This window comes from Periplaneta americana, chromosome 14, assembly GCF_040183065.1.
Source record: "Periplaneta americana isolate PAMFEO1 chromosome 14, P.americana_PAMFEO1_priV1, whole genome shotgun sequence".
In the NCBI taxonomy this organism is placed as follows: Eukaryota; Metazoa; Arthropoda; class Insecta; order Blattodea; family Blattidae; genus Periplaneta; species Periplaneta americana.
Window position 1 is genome coordinate 150,357,363 of NC_091130.1, and position 13,496 is coordinate 150,370,858.

Sequence of the window (13,496 nt, forward strand, 5' to 3'; positions counted from 1 at the left end):
GTACGTATAGAATTATTTCAACATGAGTTACTAGTACGGAGGACGAAAATGGTAACTGGAATTAGATACAATAGTATATAATGTGATAATATGCACAAAAGATCTGAAGCATGTACCGAAATGAACGGTCATTATTTTCAAAAATATGTTTAAATAGCCATATTATGATTATTTTTCAGTTTAACTTCATTCCCTATATTGTACGCTGAAGTGCTGTAGACAGTATAATATACACTGCATAGTGAATACGTTCGCATGGATAACTCAGTTCGTGAGTAAAAACAGTTATTGTTAATACTGTATTGTATTTTGATTAAACAAAAACCCAATGAACATTATCAAACTCAAAATTGCGGTATTTCCTAGTTCACGTAAATGATTGCACTACTTTTCATCCCACATATACCTAGTAAAGTGATTTGTTTGTATTTTACGCCAGTATCATCGAACTCCAGTCGTGGAAGGGAGTAGCGTACGGTGTTTCCGGTTCTCAACCATTAATCAAAAGCTATAACCAGGTTAATATTAAAAAAGTTAGTAACAATAAAATTATATCCCTGTATTATGTCAAACGTAAAGCAAGGTTCGTTTGTTTGAGAATATTTTACGATCATTCCGGTAAGAACTTGAAATTAGAACTGCACGAAGGAAGAGAAAGTGTGTTGTGTGGCTGGAGCAAGTGTTGCGACAGATACAGGCAAATGAGGTCATCGCGTCGCGTTCCACGGTTTGCACACGAAACTGTACCATGAACCTTATGCTCTGATGTCGAGAACATCATTTTCTGCTTAGTCCTCTACTCACTTGCTCTCCTATTTTGTTAAATACGTGTAGGAATTTGCTCAGTTTTCATCGCCAGGACAATTATTATTCTTAAATAAGATCATCTCCTTCTTGGTCTGTCTGAAGCCCTTTTTCCTTTAGGTTGGTAGTTACAGAATTAATCCTTAGCGATTCTTTTTCAAGTACTGGGTGGCGTAGAAGTCACACATGGGTTCATACACCTAATAACGTTTTTCTTTAACGTGGAGCGTTTTTCCTGCTTTCCTCGAGAAAGATTGTAACAAAATTGCAACATTGCCCCTTACGGAAGTTGTGTAGATGCCTACCGCAATGCATTAGTTAAAGAACTTTATTTCTTCACTCATAGCCCAGGCTATGTTTCAGATATAACATTGATCAAATGGAATGCGCAACCTACAGGGTTATTTCCGATCTCTGATAACGAATTTGAATGACGTCATGTGCGTCAGGAGTCACACGACAACTGAACTGTTGCGCGAGGTGACAGACCAGTCGTGAGTGATCTCATAGTCAGAGTGCACGGCGACTCACAGCAGAAATTCCTAAGAAAACCGAGCCTTTTTGGGAGGGGTACATTACGACCCTTTCCAATGCCAAGTACAGCTAAGTGAAAATAAAAGAAGCCTGCAATAAACGAGGTTTCTTTATTTCCAAGAAAGGCATCTTTTGTGTACTTGATAAGATTGGTAAAGCTCGAATGGAATTAATTTGTGTCATCTCGTGGGGTGCGGCGACTTGTGACGGGGGGTGGATTGGCTTGCTTTTCCCAATCTGGAATTAATCCCATCCGAGCTTTGCCAGTCTTATTAAGTACACACAAGATGCCTTTCTTGGAAATAACGAAACCACGTATTTTGCAGACTCCTATGATTTTTACGTATCGGAAGTGTTGTTATGTACCCCTCCCAAAAAGGCTCGATTTTCTTGGGCATTGCTACTGTGATACACCGTGCACTCTGATTATGAAATCACTCCCTATTGGTCTGTCACCTCTTGCCGCAATTCACCTGTCGGTGTGATTCCTGACGCACATAACGTCATTCAAATTCGTTATCACAGACCGGAAACAACCCTGTATACTTAAAATGTTAGCGGTTCCATCCTCATTTGTTTTTATATTTTAAGAGCATATGTGCAGCTCAGCATTTGCTGAATTAAATCATCCAGCCATCCGGGACGTTGTATTTTTACATAGGCAATACTAACAATAACGATGAAATATACATTGATAAATGAATAACGTATTTTGATGCTTTTTTATTTTAATAATTTATATATGTTTGCAAGGAGACCGTGTTAAAAACAATTTAGTTAGATCTGTGATTTTGGAATCAGATGGATTTGGAAAAGATTAACGTTAAACGTTTCTTACAGTGTGAAAGCTTTATTAATGTTAATTTCAATGTAATGGGCATTTATTATTCGTACACAAATAGAAGTAATTAATATATACTGGAAGTAAAAAGACATAAATAGGTAATTTAACATAGAATAATTCTAAAGTACTTAACTTCGGTATTAATTTCCAAATGAATCTAGTTATTCTCTATAATTACATTAGTATTCATTACAATTTGAAACGACTCACTGGCGTCATATTGATGTTTGAATCGTTTCGACTATTAATTGCATTGCTGTCTGCAGACTAGGCCTCATGTAATGAGGAAGCGATTATGAAGTAGTTAACGAGAAGGCTCTGCCTTGTTTAAATTAAATTATGGTTTATTTAACGATGCTCGCAACTGCCGAAGTTATATCAGCGTCGCTGGTGTGCCGGAATTTTGTCCCGCAGGAGTTCTTCTACATGCCACTAAATCTGGTGACTTGAGCCTGTCGCATTTAAGCACACTTAAATGCCATCGACCTGAGTCGGAATCGAACCCGCAACCTTGGGCACAGAAGGCCAGCGCTATACCAACTGCGCCACTCAGGGCGCCTTGTTAAATTTAAATGTTGGGGAGTACAAAGACAGAAATGAAAAGATATATCAAAATTTTATTTCAAATCCAAACATCCTTACAATCCCAACCTTACTCACAATAACAATCAGGAACAGCATAATGGTTTCAAGCAATTATAGGGACTTTTTGTCTGCGACGCTGTATCAACTACTGGGTTATTTAGTATAGATGGGTAGCAAGATGATAATGGAGAGACGAGGCCGAGGTTTCGTCATAGATTATCTGACATTCGCCTTGCGAAAAACCCAACCAGGTAATCAGCCCAAGCGGGAATCGAACCCACGCATCTCAAACGCGCCTGTCACCTGAGCTACGTCGGTGGCTAACAAATTGAATATGTGTAGTTATGTCGTAAGTCTAAAAAATAAGCAAACTCATGAAATATGAGAAATAATGGGTCACAAAATAAAGTACAGTAGTTGCTTTTGGAAAAATAATTTATAGGCCTACTTTAATCAAATTAAACTCCTTTTCCTTTGAATTAACCAACAACATTGTACAGTAGTGGCAAAAAAAAACCGGACCGACCTTTGTAGCTGATTTCAGAGCCTTGTTCACTCCAGAGCACGATAGACTGGTAATTAAGAGTTTCGTGGTTCGAATCCTGCCTGGGAAGGAAACTTTTTTTTGTTTCTTATTCAAATTTATTCCCAATATTTTTCGATTGCAGCGATATTTTACTACTTAATTAACAGCAATCGAAAAGCATTGGGAATAAATTTGAATAAGGAACAAAAAAAAAGTTTCCTTCCCATGCGGGATTCGAACCACGAAAGTCTTATTTACCAGTCTATCGTGCTCTGGAGTGAACAAGGCTCTGAAATTAGCTGCAAGGGTCGGACCGGTTTTTTTTTTGCCACTACTGTACGTTGATAGCTGTTATTCAGTAAGCTCGTAGGATGTAAAATGTTAATAAACAAACAAAGGTGAAACTAACTCATGTTGAGAACCATGGCGTCAGGCGAACGAAACGGGACAAGTACGTCATTGGTTGCCTTGACAACGGTGATCTCAAGAAATGTATTGTCCGTTCTGATTCTGTTTATGTAAGATTCTACTTAGGAACCATGTTTAGGCACTGATTGTATATTCATTCTTACGGAATGGCAGTTTGATAAACTGATATAATGGCTATTGCCATAATTATCTGTCACACATTAGATCAAGGTGTGATTTACGAAAACTATTTTGTTTTTATGACGTCATTCAATTTTCGGCCAATGAAGTGTAATAAAATTTTGAATTCCAACCAATTCACAATCATATATCGCGATAATTTCTGCAGCTCGATTTATCACTATCAATTTATCGCATGGTCGTTCTTTTGTTTAGTCAGTGTCGCCAACTGTTTCCAAGTAAATCGATGAGCATGAATCTATTGGACTAAATAAAGTGCGAAATCCTACTTACACATCTACATCTTCATCTTCTAATTCTATGTCCATTGCATCTAAAGAAAATTATACTCCTTCATAAGAATTGTTCATTTAATTAATGTATTAATCAGGTTATTTGTAATTATATTATAAAATGTTTGAATTAAATTATGATTTCAACAGATACTGAAAACGTTATAATAACAAGAGAAAAGCGCAGTACATGTAATTAACATTTTTAAACCTGTATTTCATTTTTGTAAATTGGCATTACTGAATAACATTCAATTTCTTTATTGCAGTAATCGATATTCATCTATTTCGTCTTCACAATGTCTGAATAGGTTAAGTATTCGTAAATGTACAATTATTAACATTTTGTGAGCGAATTTCAGGAATATATTATTTACATTTTTATTTTATTCACGAAATAGTCCTAATAAATGTCACTCGAGGTCTGAGATTTCGTGGATTTATCGGCAAGTCTCAGACCTCTTGTGACATTACTATAGAATATCACTTATTTAATTTCTTCGACGTTTAAAAAAAAAATTGACACGTTACATTCTCGAAGTTAAATCGATATAGACCTGGAAGAATCGCCTATTTTTTCTACATCTGTTGTGTTCTGCTATCCCAAACATCGAAGTATACCAAGTAAGTATATCGCAGAATTTTTTAAAATGTATGTTAAACTTTGTCTTTTAATTATGCTGATCCCAGAACTCGCTCAGTTCATTTGGCTATTTTTATTATTTATACAATATGATTATGTTTAAGCCCTCTATCAGTATATTAAATTTTAAGGAGACCGGGATCCTGTAATATGCTCAAAATTTCAATTTTTGTTTGTTTTTATTGATTTATATTCTCTGAAAAAATACTCTTCCCAACGGTATGTCATTTATGTACATTATTATGGAAATATACTTAAATTTTTTTATCTACGATGAGGAATATGCAGCTGAGGTGTTCTGATAACTTTGGCAGGCATTTTGCGTAAGTTTATATTTTTCTCAATGAAGTGTACCATAGGCTATCTCAGCTTCTAGTGGTTAGATTTAGGCTATTTCAAATTTCCTGTGTGTATTTAGTTGGTGGACTCGCATTACGGAATGCGCTTTGGTTCGAGTTCTCATGGAGGAAGAAATTTTCTCATGAAATTTCGGTCAGTGTATGGGACCGATGCCCACCCAGCATCGTGATGCACTTGGGGAGCTACGATAGGTAGCGAAATCCGGTTGCGAAAGCCAGCTATAACGGCTGGGTGGATCATCGTGCTAACCACACGATACCTCCATTCTGATTCGATGATCGTCCACCTCTGCTTCGGCATGTGGGCGTGAGGCCAGCAGCCGGCTGGTCGGTCTAGATCCTTCACGGGCTGTAGCGCCACAGATTATTATTATTATTATTATTATTATTACTATTACTTACTTACTTACTGGCTTTTAAGGAACCCGGAGGTTCATTGCCGCCCTCGCATAAGCCGCCATAGGTCCCTATCCTGAGCAAGATCAATCCAGTCTCTATAATCATATCCCACCTCCCTCAAATCCATTTTAATATTATCTTTCCATCTAAGTCTTGGCCTCCCCAAAGGTCTTTTTCCCTCCGGCCTCCCAACTAACACTCTATATGCATTTCTGGATTCGCCCATACGTGCTGCATGTCCTGCCCATCTCAAACGTCTGGATATTATTATTATTATTATTATTATTATTATTATTATTATTATTATTATTATTATTATTTAGTTGGTATTGTAGCATAAATTGACACAGGGGTTTATTAAATAATGGTTTTTAAAGCAGATTTCATGAAAAATATAGCAAAAAATTAGATAAAAATTTACATATTCAGAAAAAAAATTCACACATTTATGAAATATTGTTATTTTTTAAAACCCTTTCTTCAGATTACTTATAAGAGTATGAGAAATAAACTATACAAGTTTCAGTGTTCTACTCCCAACAATTTTAGAGAAAAGGTACAATAAATTACTAATTTAACATGTGTTAAGATAGGAGATTCCCGATCCCCTTAAGTTTGTTTTCTTCCAAAACAACGCCAATCCTAGTCTAAAAGTTTGTTTAATTTACATGTCACTTGAAAACTCGCTCAGTTTTAGACTGGTGGATAAAAAAGCTAGCCTAGTTGTTTCATAAAAATGGACATAACGCGTTTTGGGATCCGTGACAGAAAAGGACTTTCTGCTCAAAAAAACTCGTGTACGTATTAGATGAATAACTATTTCCCCACACATTTTTCGTCATTCGAAACGTAGCTCTTTTGCTCATCCGAAAACGAAATTATTCGGTGTTCGTTCAAGTTAAAGACTGTCTTCCTGACACACAAAGACACACGTGAGAGACATAGTCTGCAACTCAGCTCACGGTGCAAGCGATGGCAATGAATAATGACTTTCAATGTAACACCTTGAATTAATCGCTCTTTGAAGTCACATTTTGTTGGACAGCAGCAGCTGTTCGTGACTTATAAGTAGAGTCCTGCGTTTGATTACCCAAAGTCTCCAAGCAACAATGTAGGTATGTATGGAGTAAAGTTTGACGGCATCCAACGCTATTAAGTTCGGGTCTGCGGTTCAGTGAACATACGAAAACAAAGCTAAGCGGTAGCGAGCACTTCATTAGGAAAGAAGAAAAAGTATTTTATCAGAAAGAAGGAAACATTTTTAATTTGGAACACTTAAAATGTCTACAGTTATTGATTATAATGCGTAGGGACTCATAACACACGAACCCATAATTTATTTTATTTTAAGTTTGTGCTGAAATTTTTATTTTTTCATTTGCCAATTCCAAACTTTTACAATTCGATCTGTAGTATTTAGATTCGTTTTACTTAGCCTATTATAAAAATCAGGGGTAGGCAAATTCCTAGCACCAGGTAGCCCTGATGACTAAAATATTATATGTAGTGCTTGAATTGTTTATCGAGTTTAAAATCTTTTTAAGACTTCGATTTCTTTTACGTCACTACGAGTAATTCCTATCCTTCTGAGTTCTGAGACATTTGTTGTTTTATTTTTAAAGTTCATAATTCTACATTTCAAAAAAAGTCACTGATGTGAGGAAAAATGCTGAAAAAGTTCTTCATGTAACAGTTAGAGCACAAATGCAGGTATATTACACTATACTTCGAGTCTCTGCACATACATCTTATATCATACTCATGTATTAAGTATGGTATAGTATATTATACTCTCAGGACTCAAGAGAGTAATGTTAACAAAAGTGGTTGTAGGAAGAAATTCGAATGTGTTTTGTTAAAGTAATATCGTTACATTTGTTATGCATTTCAAGATAATGTCCTACATAGCTTCAGCTCGTCTCTGAGAACGTGTGTTTGCATTGTATAGATATTTAATATTGTTGAATATACTATATTTCAGTAAATGTATCTTTATCTTAGCTCAAATGGTTTCCTCATTGCATGTCTGGACGAAATGTGGTGGCTCCTTAAAATAAAGGGGCTGGCTTCTGATTTGATTTTTAGTTTCGTCTTTCCATAATAAAATTATCTTTTATTGTATGTAAATTGCCTTTAAATATAGGCCTATACTTTGTAATTGTTGTTATTAAATCCAAGTGGTATTCCCATTGTTCACCGACTTACACACACAGGTACACGAATAAATAGATGTAGACACACAGTACCGGTGCATTCGGAAAAGAATGCCTGGTTTACTGAAGCGTGGCAACATGCTCTCCGTAGGAAGTTGGTATGATCGATGTACACCTAACCTGTACTCAATGTAATCAAACGCAAGACTCTACTTATAACACTAGTACTTTTTTTCCATTTGTGTCCACTATTTAGGCCCTATGTCTTTAGTGAAGGAAATTTTATCTGAACTCCATCAGTTTTTTAAATTCACAGAGATCAACGGTGGCTTCACAGACGAGAAAGCAGCCTGCTCGATATAAATAGGATTCCAACGAAAATGTTCATGAGTTATAACTTCTTTTATGCTCGACCATGCCGAAATGTAGTAATTATACACCTGGTAGCAGCCCTTTAATGGACCTCATTAAAGTACACCTATTCATTAAAGTTCAGGTGTTCCACCAATCAGAAAATACTATTGTAGCAATATGAAAGCGCAAGTATCGATTATTCTTGGATATGCAATCGAAAGACAACTCTCTAGATTATATTATCAAGGTCAATGTCGACATTTGTTTCTCGGAAAAAATCAATACTTTCGCGTCTGCGCACATCTCACAATTTACAAGGTATTGCACAAGGTCAGTTCCGCTCCTCAGTGAGATAAGAATAACATGAATACTTATGAATAATTTCAAGTTAGAAATATGGTCGAGCATAAAAAGTCGTATGAAACTTGACTATAATGGTAATTAAGACGCTCGTATGAAAATTATGAAACTCGCTTGCGCTCGTTTCATAAATGTACTCGCGTCTTAATTACTACCATTATAGGCTCGTTGCATAATGTACTATTAGCGTTTCTGATTTTAAAAAGTGATTTTTGGTGTGTTTATTTTTGAGCTGGATATGCTTGTGAAGGCACGGTTTCGTACACCGATTTTGTTGCGTTGTCGGCTTTTTACTCAGTCTTGACGGAAGTTTATCCCAGGTGAAGGCCGGTGGAAGTGTCAGCCTTCACCCGAGGCTGCTTGTGGGCTTTATATTGCAAATCATGCTTCAGTGACAAGGATGTCTTTAATGTCAAAAGAACTTACATGCCTATTAAAGAACATTCAATCACTCTACCTTGTAAAATGGAAATATAAAACTGCAAACAAAATAAAATATATTTTATTACAGGTTTGTCGTAATCTAAGTGAAATTAATTAGGCCTCATTCAGACTTACAAATCTTGTCTGGAGATTTGCTTTAACATATATTCATTAATATAAATTAGGTATTTCTAAGAGTGTACACTGACATCCATATACTAATAATCACGATTGATCAATCACATAAAGTATTCAAGGATTCATTAGAATCTTCATTAGAATTTTGTTCACAATTGAGTTATGTCACATACTGCTTGCTAAGAATGAATTCTAATGAATTTTCGTATTCGGGAATTCTGAAATTGCATGGAAGCATTCACACGGGTGAGAATTCTTTTAGATGCAGTTGGAAAAAATAAATAAATAAATAAATAAATAAATAAATAAGTAGATAAATAAATAGATAAGTAGATAAGTACATAAATAAATAAATAAGTAGATAAATAAATAAACAAGTAGATAAATAAATAAATAGATAAATAAATAAATAAATAAATAGATAAATAAATAAATAAATAAGTAGTAAAATAAATAAATAAATAAATAAATAAATAAATAAATAAGTAGATAGATAAATAAATACATAAGTAGATAAATAAATAAATAAATAGATAAATAAATAAATAAATAAATAAATAAATAAGTAGATAAATAAATAAATAAATAGATATATAAATAAATAAATAAATAGAATAAATAAATAAGTATATAAATAAGTGGATAAATAAATAAATAAGTAAATAAATAAATAAATAATAAATAAATAAATAAATAAATAAGTAGATAAATAAATAAATAAGTAAATAAATAATAAATAAACAAATAAATAAGTAGATAAATAAATAGATAAATAAATAAATAGATAGATAAATAAATAAATTAAATAAATAAATAAATAAAAAGTAGATAAATGAATGGATGGATGTATGGATGGTGGACTGACATTTGGATATGGATGAATGGATGGATAAATAAATACGTAGGCTTATATAACATTGAAAGCAAGCTAACATTCAGAACTTGCGAGGGGATTGAAATGATTTATAAAATAAACAGTTTATACAATACACAGTGCACAGTAATAGTCCTAGGTCATTATTCTTTATGTACACACCTTTCCTCTAACAGCGATTACATTCGGTCACTCTTCGTGGATGTACGTTACCTGAAAAGAAGTGAAAAAATATATAAGACTTAAAAAAAAAACATAATTACAAAATTCACTGCACCTACGTGTAAATTTAATATCGTAAGTAAATTTCCTGTTTTATTGTTTATTGTGTAATAGTATTACGTGGCCTTCAGAGAAGTCAAATGAGGTATTTCGCAAGCCAACTTTGTACTCAAGACATGTACACTTGTTCATAGAGAAGGACTATCCGCCAACACATATCAGATAACTGCCTTTCTAGAAAAAAGTTTTCACAATGCAATGCTTTTAGCTGAAAGAATACAGTACCATCCATATAAACGTTTACTATTTTAATGAGAGAATTTCTCTTTGGGAGTTACAATAAACTTGAAATTGAACATTATAATCTCTATGTTTCTGGAAGAATTTCTATTCTGGAAAGAAGAACAGAAGAAAGGAAAGAAGAACTGAAGGAAGGAAAGCAGAACAGAAAGAAGAACAGAAGGAAGGAAAGAAGAACTGAAAGAAGGAAAGAAGAACAGAAGGAAGGAAAGAAGAACAGAAGGAAGGAAAGAAGAACTGAAGGAAGGAAGAAGAACTGAAGGAAGGAAAGAAGAACAGAAGGAAGGAAAAAAGAACTGAAGGAGGGAAAGAAGAACTGAGGGAAGGAAAGAAGAACAGAAGGAAGGAAAAAAGAACTGAAGGAGGGAAAGAAGAACTGAGGGAAGGAAAGAAGAATTGAAGAAAGGAAAGAAGGAAAGAAAGAAGAACAGAAGGAAAAGAAAAAGAACAGAAGGAAGGAAAGAAGAACTGAAGAAAGGAAAGAAGGAAAGAAAGAAGAACAGAAGGAAGGAAAGAAGAACTGAAGGAAGGAAAGAAGAACTGAAGAAAGGAAAGAAGTACAGAAGAAAGGAAAGAAGAACTGAAGAAAGGAAAGAGGGAAAGAAAGAAGAACAGAAGGAAGGAAAGAAGAACAGAAGGAAGGAAAGAAGAACTGAAGGAAGGAAAGAAGAACTGAAGAAAGGAAAGAAGGAAAGGAAGAAGAACAGAAGGAAGGAAGGAAGAACTGAAAGAAGGAAAGAACTGAAGGAAGGAAAGAAGAACTGAAGAAAGGAAAGAAGGAAAGGAAGAAGAACAGAAGGAAGGAAAGAAGAACTGAAGGAAGGAAAGAAGAACAGAAGGAAGGAAAGAAGAACTGAAGAAAGGAAAGAAGGAAGGAAGAAGAACAGAAGGAAGGAAAGAAGAACTGAAGGAAGGAAAGAAGAACAGAAGGAAGGAAAGAAGAACTGAAGAAAGGAAAGAAGGAAAGGAAGAAGAACAGAAGGAAGGAAAGAAGAACTGAAGGAAGGAAAGAAGAACTGAAGAAATGAAAGAAGAACAGAAGAAAGGAAAGAAGGAAAGGAAGAAGAACAGAAGGAAGGAAAGAAGAACTTAAGGAAGGAAAGAAGAACTGAAGAAAGGAAATAAGGAAAGGAAGAAGAACAGAAGGAAGGAAAGAAGAACTGAAGGAAGGAAAGAAGAACTGAAGGAAGGAAAGAAGAACTGAAGGAAGGAAAGAATAACTGAAGAAATGAAAGAAGAACCGAAGAAAGGAAAGAAGGAAAGGAAGAAGAACAGAAGGAAGGAAAGAAGAACTTAAGGAAGGAAAGAAGAACTGAAGAAAGGAAATAAGGAAAGGAAGAAGAACAGAAGGAAGGAAAGAAGAACTGAAGGAAAGGAAGAAGAACAGAAGGAAGGAAAGAAGAACTGAAGGAAGGAAAGAAGGAAAGGAAGAAGAACAGAAGGGAGGAAAGAAGAACTGAAGGAAGGAAAGAAGAACTGAAGGAAGGAAAGAAGAACTGAAGAAAGGAAAGAAGGAAAGGAAGAAGAACAGAAGGAAGGAAAGAAGAACTGAAGGAAGGAAAGAAGGAAAGGAAGAAGAACAGAAGGAAGGAAAGAAGAACTGAAGGAAGGAAAGAAGAACTGAAGAAAGGAAAGAAGGAAAGGAAGAAGAACAGAAGGAAGGAAAGAAGAACTGAAGGAAGGAAAGAAGAACTGAAGGAAGGAAAGAACAGAAGGAATGAATGAAGAACAAACGGAAGGAGAGAAGGAAAGAAGGACAGAAGGAAGGAAAGAAGGACAGAATGTCGCAAAGACCAGAAGGAAGAGCTGAAGGAAGGAAGAAAAATATCTCTAATTCAGAAAATATGTGTAATATTTTTATAATTGCATAATGAGAGCGTTTATAATACAAGAAAGTTACAAAAATAATTTCGTGTGCAGTTACGGCTTGTTTGTTGTGATGATAAAATTACAAATGTTTTCATTAGTAAGAATGTAGGCTATCAGATCAGTGCGCACGGGATTGTTCCCTGTTACGTCAAGTCCACTGCAGGCTGCGAACTAATTAAGCCCTTTTCTCTTTTTAATTGCCTGATGTGTACTTCACACTCGAGTCGGCAAGTGAGAGGTGCTACAAGTTCTTCCACTTCCACTTCCGGTGAGTGTTGAGTAATCCCACGCGATTCTGATTCGGAAGGACTGCCCTCCATAGCCACTTTGTAGAATGGACACGGTCCCTTTCGAAGTTACTGCCTACTTTCAAACGCAGCCTCCTGATGGCTTTATAGCAAAGCAATACAGGTTCTGTTCCGTGCATATTCTGCGAGATGCACTGGTAGCTTCCTTGCAATTCTTCGGTGTGATTGGTAATTCAAGTTTAATCACAAACCACTTTAGAATTATTCAATTAACGGGTTTATTCTTCTTGCATTAGTTACGTTTAATTTTTTGGTATTAGCGAAATACGCGAAATGTTTGAAAATTTAATTGAATCGATAATTGCAGAAAGAATTAAGTCCACTTTTTTTTTTTAAATAAAAACGAGTTAAGGCCAGTAGATAGATCCATCGATGAGCACAGAAAGGAAAGTCAATCCAGCATTTGTAATGTGTGAAATTCTACTCTCTTTTCCTGTCGAGCACAGAAAGGTCTGCAGTATTGAGTGAAACATTCGGTTCCTGCTTTGAAAGATTTAGGACCAAAACTGCAGAAGCATCTCTGTGCATATGCAAAGACAATAAGACTGTTGGACATTTGATTTTTCACTGTCCAGTGTTCGAAAGAAAAAGACACTTTTTAAGATATCATATCTCGGAATGCAATTTAAATTACTGCACACCCCTTTACCATTTACTTAGGAAAAAATGTTGTTATAAACAATTCACAGAGTTTATACACCACATCCACGCAAGACTGTAGCTATTAAGTGTATGTAAATTAATGATGATATAAAATCCTAATGCACTATCTAAAACAAGGTGTCTCTCTTTGGGACATAATAATAGTAATAACAATAACTATGTTTGTATTATAGATTTTACTATTGTTCAGTATTTGATGACAGGTATATGGTTTGTAACCGTAAGTAATTTTTTTTTATTTCTTTACTATCGCAAAC

The 13,496-nt window shown here is 34.9% G+C and overlaps 1 protein-coding gene across 3 annotated transcripts in view; it reads right to left on the reverse strand.

Moving 5' to 3' along the window:
* pot (papillote) overlaps window positions 1-13,496 on the reverse strand; it is a 273,880-nt gene that overhangs the window by 65,105 nt on the left and 195,279 nt on the right. The window contains exon 1 of one of the 3 annotated variants that reach the window (XM_069846306.1): window positions 10,040-10,060. The exons of the other annotated variants lie outside the window; for them this stretch is intronic. The gene's annotated coding sequence lies outside the window, so the exon portion shown is untranslated. Of the gene's footprint in view, window positions 1-10,039; window positions 10,061-13,496 lie in introns of those variants that run through there. 3 annotated transcript variants of the gene reach the window in all.